Raw genomic sequence first — 10,419 nt, 5'->3', positions numbered from 1 at the left:
ATCTCAGGGCCCACTGCTGTCTCCATCGTCCTGTTCAAAATACTATCCACTTGACTGGTTTTATTATTAATTCCATGTTGTAATGTTTAATCGGACAGCATACAGAAACTGCCCTGTCCTTATACAATGCCACGAACTCTACCTTATGCGGACATCTCCAGATTAAAATGCACGGGGCTGTGCGTGGCATCAAAATGTGATTGGCAAGCTGTGCCCTACCCTGCCCAGCCCAGCCGATGGAAGATGCCCCTGCTGCCATTCACCTGGCGGAGGAATGCACCGAGGTCCTCGCCACTCCTGTTTACAAGGAGCCCATAAAGCGGCGCGGCCTTGAGCGCGCGCATCATCTCCCTCATTTAACAATTCAGCTCCAATAAAAGCCAAGGCCACGAGGAAGGGAAAGGTTTGCAAGGACGAGTCTGAGCAGAGCTGCCGGGAGAAGGGCCACAGAGAGAACGGACCCTGGTAAGTGAGGTGGGGGCGTTGGGGTTCATGTGGGACGAGGCACCCAGGGTGTTTCGAGTTTGTACATGGGCTTGGAGACCCTCTGCGGCTTGTGAGCTTGGCTGCTATTTCCTATAGGTTGGGAGGTCGGCACGGTGGTACTGGCCTGAAGGGCAGTATGGGAGTGCCAGAAGGTGCGTCCTATGGGTCAGACTGTGGGCCCTTTTGGTGGCTGTTTGTGGGACTGTTTTATTATCCCATGGGCCGGTTTTTACTTTTAATTTCCCTGCTATTACCACAGACATTGCTTACAGCAAGATCATTCATGCAGTCAAATACCTTGCACAGCACCAATACCGCTGTCTTTACAAGTTCTAAACTGCCCCGATTTGCAAATGTAAGCCACCTTTTTTAGTTACCTAACACAGTAATGGGGACCACTTTTTATTTTGGTGCCCGGGCCTATTTTGTGCCCTATTCCGACCCCCGATGTCTGTCAAATGCGCGAATTTCACAATTTTCTGGACAATAAATATCCCGTAGGAAGTGGTAGACCGGCGGCTCCGTCTTGTGTGTGGGGGGCGAGGAGAGGAGGAGCAGATGTTGTTGGTGCATGAGCTGCAGTTTGTGTTAAATTATGATTCTGATTTGAAAATTCCACTAAAACTGGGCTCCGCCACTGAGCCGGGGAGCAGCACCGATCACGATCAAATGTAAACCTAGAATCCAGCATTGAGCGTGACCCCCACCTCACGAACCGTGCACTGCCAGGGAAGGAGTCTCCTGACCAGCCAAAGGGCCCGGACTTCTCCCAGGAGAGGTGCGGGACCCTGTGTCTTCCAGGTCCCTAGCTCAGGCCCCCAGTGTCTGGGCTGAAGGAGCCGCTCCTCTGACACCCCATCCTGCTGCCCTGGAGTAACTCTCCTTTCTGTAACCCTAAACCACCCACCCTGGAGCTGATCCACAGCGTGCAAGAAATGATGCCCTGGAAGAAGCTCAGGTTCCTCCCAGGAGCTCTGCCGCTGAGCTAAAGGAACAGCTCTTTACTGCCAGACTGAAGAACGTCTCCTCTTCCTGTCTCTCAGACTCCTAACCAGGAGCTCAGTCTCATCGATACAGGAGCCGCTCCTCTTCCTATCCCTCAGACTGCTAACCAGGAGCTCAGTCTCATCGATACAGGAGCCACTCCTCTTCCTATCCTTCAGACTCCTAAGAAGGAGCTCTGTCTCACTGATACAGGCACTGCCGCTCTTTTTAGACCTCATACTCCTAACCAGGAGTGCAAGGCTCAAAATATATGAGGTGCTCCTCTTCCTATCCCTCAGGATCCTAACCAGGAGCTCCATCTCATCGATACAGGAGCCGCTCCTCTTCCTATCCCTCAGGATCCTAACCAGGAACTCCATCTCATCGATACAGGAGCCGCTCCTCTTCTAGCCCTCAGACTCCTAACCAGGAGCTCCATCTCATCTATACAGGAGCCGCTCCTCTTCCGATCTCTCAGACTCCTAACCAGGAGCTCCATCTCATCGATGCAGGAGCCGCTCCTCTTCTCACCCTCAGACCCTGAAGCAGGAGCTCCATCTCATCGATACAGGAGCCGCTCCTCTTTTCACCCTCAGACCCTGAAGCAGGAGCTACATCTCATCGATACAGGAGCCGCTCCTCTTCCGATCTCTCAGACTTCTAACCAGGAGCTCCATCTCATCGATACAGGAGCCGCTCCTCTTCTAGCCCTCAGACTCCTAACCAGGAGCTCCATCTCATCGATACAGGAGCCGCTCCTCTTCTAGCCCTCAGACTCCTAACCAGGAGCTCCGTCTCAGACAGACAGAAGCCGCTCCCCTTCCTTCCTAAACCTCAGGTTCCTAACAAGGAGTAGCTCCTGTTTCCAACTCTCAGACTCCTAACTGGGAGCTCTCTGTTTGCAATATTTAATCAGGTGTGTTGTGGTCCTTTTTCCGTCTGTCTTCCTTTTTTTTAAAAAGTTTTTTTTATTGGTACATATCAAATCAGACAATGACATAGCACAAGACACGTACAGTAAATGTCCAGGCCCCATATAACTGGGCAGTATACGGTCATATAATCAGGATGTACACTTCAGGTAGTTCTCTGGTTGCATCTCATAAGCAGACTGCACAATACACTTTCTCCGTGTGACATTGTTCACAGCAAGAAAGGGCAGCACATGACAGCTGTACTTTTTTCATACACCTGATGACACCTCCATGGACTCCATATCTTTTCAAATTTGTGGGGACAGCCAAAACTTTCATATATAGATTTTGTATCACCCATACACCAAGGGTGCCTGCATTACAAGGGTGCCTGCATTACAAGGGTGCCTGCATTACGGGCAGGATTGTTTTTGTGCAAGAAGGAGTACCTTCACACACAACAACAATCCTTAGAGGCAGAATGCAGCACACATGGAAAGAGAAAATAACAAGCAGAAACAAAGATGTTTCTCCTTGTTACGCCTTACATTGGAAGGCGTAGCATTTTGGTGCATTCCCTGGTTTACTATCTTTAGTAAATCTGGAAATGTGCCCAAATCACAGGTGTATGCATTGGAACGCCTCTGCCCCACCCATGGAATACCTCCTACCTCAAAATGTAACGCAGGGCAGCACAAGCAGATGCGTTGTGCTACATTTCTTGACTAAGCCACCCAAGGCCACACAAATCAGGCCTTGCATGACTTTGTAAATTCCAAATAAGCCTTTGTTTTGCCATATGTAGCCTGGCACCACACAAGCATGATGCAAAGGCTTACTAAATCTAGGTCATAGTGTTTTGATTAGGGGTGCATTTTAGCCACCTTCGAAGTACATCTGGTCACTTTATCCCAAATTCTCCCAACCTCGGGGCACTCCCTCATAGTATGTAAAAACGTTCCAGTTAACCCAGACACTCGAAGGCCCTAAGTCTTGCTTTTTTTTTTACAGTGCTTAATTTGTAAATAAAGAGGTGCCAGTGCGCAAAGCCCTTCTCTTAAACACGAGACTGCTGTAATTCAATCTGCCAGCACGGAATACTGAGGCTGCGTAATCCTGAAGCCATCTCGGGCCTCTTCAATCCATTTACGGCCACCCCTGCCCCTTCAGCTCTTCCTACAACTTTCTACTTTCTCCCTTTATTACGCTTTTTAGTTTTTTCTTCTTCCGTATTTCCCATATGTATCTTTTGCTTGCAGCAAATGCTTGAGGCATAAGAATAAGCCCCGGCCCTCACAAATAAGTGCCGGTGCTCAGCACCGGAAACAACAAGCACAAATTAAGCACTGCTTTTTGACCAATATAAGTTATGAAGGTCTTAAAATCTTGGCTCTAGTTTGATAAAAGTCTAGAAAATATGATTTAGAGTTTGAATGGAGACTTTCATTCGGCCAATGTGGTGGAATTGGTACCAGGGTGGCAGGGAAAGATCTGCCATTTTAAGAGTTTTCTGACATGGTGGATATAGTCTTTCTACCAATGTGGCACCAGTATGCTGCGAAATCCTCTTGAGGAAAATCCACCAATGTCCATCAGTAAAGGCAGAATTTCTGCTGCTAAATGTAGAGACTGGAAATGTAATGACAAGATGGGTGATTTCTTTACAGCCCTTTTCTAAATCATGCTTTTTTTAAAACCATGCTTTGTGCATGCGAAAGCACAGACGCCAAAACAGGGCTTGCATGTTGGGTTACAGTTTGCAGTGAGCTGAGTTTCAATTTAGTGCAGCTATTTATCAAACTTTGTGATAACATCTGCTTTGCTTAACATATTAATTCTGACTTTCTCAAAAGAGCCTAAAATCTCTAGCTTGCCAGGAAATGTATAATTAAAGTTAATATGCATGCCAAAGCAAAAACATATTTTTTATTCCCCTTAGGCTAGTCACCTGGTAAGTGTTGTACTGCTTTGGCCAGTATTTCTATGTGAAGGCCAGTAAAAAAAAAAAAGGAAAAACCTGGAAAACCCAGTATTTTTCTAGAAGCAAAAATAGCAAGTACAGGGTAAATGACTTCAAACGTATTTCAAGGCTGTCTAAAGTATTCTTTTACAATTATTATAGCAAACAGAGAAATAAATATCATGTTAATGAGAACTTTACATGGACTAATTAAAGGGCACGAGCCAGAATCTCAAAAAATGAGAAAATGGCTGGTATGTTTCTCTGAGAAAGGTGGCAACCCTTTTCCATATGTTTAAAGTGTTTCAAGCCTGTCTGTAATATTGTTTTCATCTGCACAATCCATTACAGTGTTCACTGTGTTTATATAGGTGCCTCACTGTTTAAACAAGCATATAAGAAAAGAGGTTGTGGACTCACGAAAATGATTAAGTAATGTTTATTTTTATCAAGCAGTATTTTTCTGTGCAGATCTTAACATGCTACAGGTTGGGAAAGTGTTAGTATGAAAACTGAATTCCACGTGTTTGCAATCTTACCAAGCTAATCATGCCTAGAATTTAACAACAATAGAAAGCAGCACATGAACTGTTTAAATGTACATAGCGTGCCATGTCAGGGTCGCCCCAGGAGAGGGGAAGAGGGCGCTACTCACTCAAGTGCCACTTACTTGCAGTGCCCCCGCTTAGCCTGAAAATCCATTGAGATTTCTAGAGAAAATCACATTTTCGATTTATTAATGATGAGGCAGCAACCATCGATACACCAGTAGATGGCGCCAGACGCTTGGGTTTCTGTTTCCCTCACGCCAGCGGGCACCGGCATGGGATCCGCACTGTATCGTGAAGTGCACAATTCTTTTGGAAGGTCTGACCGCCCATTGATTACTATTCATTATTTGATGAAGAATCCAAACAGAGAAAGTCCTAGGAGGGGATCGACATTTCTGATGTGGAATAACAATTCCAATATTAGTGCGACCCTTGTACTGTTTCTGTAACACTGGCACTCGGGCGAAGGTAACAGCAATCAGCTTTGTTAAACTACCATTTGTTCAGCTCCGGGTCTGCTCAGGCAAAGGGGAAGGCCTCCTCCTGCTTCCGCTCCATGTTCACTGAATGTGGGCACCGGAAGTGTTGTCACCAGTGATAAATCAAGAACTAATTGCAGTGACGAAACTTCATTTACTCCTCACTTAACCAGCAACTTGCTTTATTGGGTTCATGACGGCAATGATTCTTCCAGGAGGCCCCGGGTAGAAGGCAGCGGTGATGCTGGTTGCCGCAGCCTAACTGGACAGTCAGGTGGAGAAACCATCAACATCAGTGGTTCATGGTCTTTTGACTTCTGTGGACCCCCACTTAATCATTACTGCAACCCGGGACCCCTACTGAATCTCCATTGTAACCCGGGGACCTCAAATGAGTCATTACTGGAAGCTGATGATGCTGGCCTCAGCATTTTCGATGATTTGAACAGCAAAACAACACACAGAAACACAGAAACAAGCATTCATGCACAAACGGTACACTTTTTATTTAATTCATAAACAAATATGAACAAAATAACATTTTAATAGGGAGGTTGTAGCTTTTCTAAATTCAATTGAGGCCACTCATCGTCCATGCTATATTCTGTTTGATGCCCTTGCACTGCTCCCAGAATCCATTTTTGAATATTAGCGTAATTTTTAGGCTCCACTTTCAAGTTCCTACACATTTAACCAGATGTTTTAATATTTTCATTTATACATTTTTCTTCTTTATGTGTATGCACTCTAGCAATCTGTTAATATTGTTCAATTTTCTGAGCAGCTGTGGACCCCCAGGGGTCCCCGGACCAAACAGCAAGAACAACTGATCTATGTCAGAGAGGACTGCCTTCCAATCTTCATCCTCAATTGGTAGTTTTCCAGTCTGTATACTCTTCATCGGATGACAGTATGGATGGCTCACCCATCCCTTGGGATACAGTGTGGCCATCTGCCCACTCAGTGAACATTGATCTCTTGACATTTGTGATGAGATATGGATATGATTCAAAGGTAAGTTCACCCCTGTGAGATCCTTTCGGGAAAACCATAGCCGTGTCACCCTGACAGAAGGGAGACTGCCTGACTGCCCTCTTTCTGTTTGCATAGTCCTTCAGGCAGTGTTTTTTCTAGAAGTTTACTTGCTGCATTATCAAGTGACTTTGAAGGGATAGTGAATGCTGAAGAATCCACCCACTTAGCTTTCTCCCAAACAGCAGTTCAGCTGGAGATGTTTCAATGGTTCTGTGAAGGGTATCTGGAAAATCTTCCGGTTCCGGAAACAGCAAAGTAGAGATGGAAATCTTCGTGGGCTTGGTGATCTACAGCATTCTTCAATGTTGGCATGAAGCACTCCACCATGTCATTCGCTTTTACCCATAGTGGAATTATTTTCTGGCATCGGAAAACCATGCAGCCAACAACTTCCCATTCAACATAGGTCCGTTGGCTTACTCTATCACTATTGGAATGTAGAGTTTCCAGAAAATGCAAATTAGAGATGAATTAAGAGCTTAAACGGCACTGATTATGGGTGGCAGAACTTCAGGGAATCTGCAGTACCCATACATGACCATCAGTAAGTTCTAGCCCAAGGGAATAGGACCGAACAATTTGGTGAGGGCTACCACCTTTCAGTCTTTCAGACTTCAGTAGACCGTGAGGCACCTGGAAAGATTTAGGTGCACTGTCTTTGCTCAGTCTCTGACATGCATGACACTTACCAGGCATTTCTTCCACCGTCAATAAAGTAAAGGGTACCACTCGTTTTGGAGACTTAGAGGCATATTTATACTTGTTTTGTGCCAAATTTGCGTCATTTTTTAATGCAAATTTGGTGCAAAACTAACTCCATATTTATACTTCGGCGGTAGACCCGTCTAGAGCCAAATCTATGGAGTTAAAGTCATTTTTTGGACATGGAAACCTTCTTTGCGTCAAGCAGATGCAAAGTAGCCGTTCCCGTGCCAAAAATGACTCTATGGCCTTAGCGCTATATTTATCCCCCTATGCGAAAATCACGCACAGGGTAGGGTCAAATAATGGTGCAAAGCTTGCTTTGCACCATTATTTAACGCCTGTGTAAGGGCAGGCTTTAGGGGACCTGTGTAGGGGACCTGTGTAAGCCCACAGGTTCCCTTCCCAGGCCCCAGGGACACCCCTACCCACACCAGAGGGACAGCGGAGGATGGGGGACCCCATCCCAGGTAAGTATAAGTAAGTACAGGTAAGTATTTTTTTAAGTGCCATTGGGGGCCCTGAAGTGGGCCCCCCTACATGGCAATGGGTGCAATTGCCATGCCCAGGGGACCCTGGTCCCCTGTGCTGGCCACTGGCATGGTGGGCATGACCCCTGTCTTTTCTAAGGGTTGCTGTGTGACATGGGGTACGGCTCGGTGTGGCATTGTCAGGTCACGGTGCGGGCAGCGGCGTTGTTGATGGTGTTGTTGTTTTTTTTTCTGTTGCAGAACAAAACAAACAGTTACCAGTGCTGTAGGTAGATGAATCTGAAGTCTTTGATATCCCTGGGACTTCCAACAGGAGGCAAGCTCTATTTCGAGCCCTTGGAGAAACTTCACAAGCAGGATACACAGCAAAGTCCAGTCATTGTCCTCTTTAAGGTAGAAGTAGCAACTGCAGGCCAACCCAGCAAAGCACACACAACAAAGGAGCAGTACTCCCCCCCCAGCTCTTCTCCTTGGCAGAGGTTACTCTTGATCCAGAAGTGTTCTAAAAGTCTGGGGTTTTGGGCCCATTACTTCTACCCATTTCTGCCTTTGAAGTAGGCAAACTTCAAAGGAAAGCCTCTGTTCTTTGTCTATATGAAGCAAACTGTGTCTCCAATTAAAGAAACCTTCTTCAACGAACTTGGGATATCTACGCATTTCTCTTCTTCCACATCTTACTTACCAGTGACACTAGTCCATGTTATTTGATCGTGTTGTACCTTTGTGTGCTGTGGTCTCACATTGCTCACAGTAAATCAAATATGACTGTATAAAATTGCATGCCAGCAACATCATTTCAATTGAGTCTTAGGATTCAAATTCACATCCAAGGGGAATTTGTGTATGTGTATGAACTTGTAGTTGAATCCACACTCCTTCCACATGGCCTTTATGTACATGGGCATAAAGTTGGCACCCCGGTCAGATACCACCTACTTGGGAAACCCACTCAGGTAAAGATCCTCATCAGTGCTCGGGCCACAATGGGTGCTGTCACTGTCCTCAGAGGGATAGCTTCAGGGTACCAGGTGGCATGGCCCACCAAGACCAGGATGATCTGTTGTCCAGGGCAGTCTTGGGCTCCAGAGGCCCTACTATGTCAATGCCCACCCGCTTGAAAGGGATGCTCATGACAGGAAAGGGTTGGAGGGGAGGTTTACATTTCCCTCCACTTTTGCCGCTCACTTGGCAAGTCTGGCAGGTCCTGCAGAAAGCATCAGTACTTTTTCTCATTTGGGGCCAGTAGGAGTGGGGGACAAGTCTGTGAAAGGTCTTGCCCTGCCCCAAATGTCCTGCCAGAGACACATTGTGAGCCAAACCCGGTAGGAAGGCTCTGAAGCATCGGGGTACCACCAGCACATGGGCTGCCCCAGGCTCAGTAGGTTTAGGCTCGCTATACAGGAAACCATTCTCTCAATAGATCAGGTGATTCTTGGGCTCAGCGCCTGCTGCCTAAGGCCCATGAGAGTACTGCATACCTTCTGCTCTGCACAGAACTCCTCCCCAGTGGGACCCCCTTCTTGCTACCAATAGGTCAGCTCAGGTAGATACCCCAGTTTGGCCACTTGTTCCACTGTAGATGCCAGGTCGTCCCCCTCGAGGTCAGCCTCTTCCCGGACCTTGGGAACTTCAGTGGTCGGTTTCCTGCGCCCCTTGCCCTTTCTCTTGGCAGGCACCTGGGCCACGGTTACAGGCTCCCGGTCCTTCTGATCACCCTGACTGGTTGCCATTGACCGAGTGGTCACACACACCCACTCTGGTAACCCCAATCATCCCCAGTGTGACATGAGCTCCACCTCCTTCCAGACGGAAGTCTCCAGGTCGTTGCCCAGCAGATAGTCAGCAGGCATGGTGGGACTTACAGCTACCCTCAAGGAACCTGAGACCCCCCCACCCCCACTCAAAGGGAACCTGGGCCACCCTACACTGGCAGTCTGAGCTGTCCACTGCAACTACTTGGTGGGATACACCAGTGACTATCTGCTCTTCAGACACCCGGTGTCACCGGACCGTGGTCACACTGGCTCCAGTATCTCAGAGCCTCTACCCTCTGTCCATTGATGGTCACCCACTGCCTGTATTGTTTAGTGTTATCAGGCATTAGCTTTCTCTGGACCATCTCACCGTCCCCTAGTGAGACAAGGGTCATCTTGGTTGTTTCCCCACACCCACCTGGGACCAAATCAACCCCAGGTGCTACACTGGCCCACCCCTTGGTCTGCCCACCGGTGGCTGGCTGTGTCCACTTGGGACATTTGGGATCACCCTTTCATGTGACCCACCTGGGTCCCGTCTCTGCAGGCTTTCCTGAAGAGACCCATGGTTTCTTATCTCCTGGGGGATGGGAATTTTTTACCCTGGGTACTAGATTGGGCCCCTCTGGAGAACTCCTTTTGTCTACCCTTGTCCCCCACTCTGTTGCTGGGGACCCTGCCCACCTTTGACAGAGTCTCCTCATACACCTTTTTGTGTACCCTGATACTCACCCAGCAGTCTGCCTCCATAGCAAGCTTTCTTGCGTAAGTCAGCTTACTATCAGTAAAGTGCTGGTGCAGCTCTGCAAAACACAGACTAGACAAGTGCTCCCATTCAATAAAGTTGTACAGCCCCTCAAAATCTGTGACATTACTGCCCTTCACCCAACCATCCATTACCCTGCAAAAATAATCCACAGATTCCAACCAGGTCTGTGAAGCAGTTTTCTTACTTCCCCTAAACTGATCCCTATACTTGTCAGGAGTGAGACCGTACCTGGTGAGAAGGGCCTCCTTCATGTCAGAATAGGTGAGGTTGTACCCCTCACCCAGAGTTACCAAG

General features: G+C 47.4%; 1 protein-coding gene across 1 annotated transcript in view; it reads left to right on the top strand.

Annotated features, from left to right (window-relative positions):
- The first annotated feature begins 347 nt into the window (after positions 1-347).
- TMIGD1 (transmembrane and immunoglobulin domain containing 1) overlaps positions 348-10,419 on the top strand; it is a 52,513-nt gene continuing 42,441 nt past the window's right edge. The window contains exon 1 of the mRNA XM_069226268.1: positions 348-465. The gene's annotated coding sequence lies outside the window, so the exon portion shown is untranslated. The remainder of the gene's footprint in view (positions 466-10,419) is intronic.

This window comes from Pleurodeles waltl, chromosome 3_1, assembly GCF_031143425.1.
Source record: "Pleurodeles waltl isolate 20211129_DDA chromosome 3_1, aPleWal1.hap1.20221129, whole genome shotgun sequence".
NCBI lineage: Eukaryota > Metazoa > Chordata > Amphibia > Caudata > Salamandridae > Pleurodeles > Pleurodeles waltl.
This window is presented reverse-complemented; position numbering and strand designations above follow the sequence as displayed.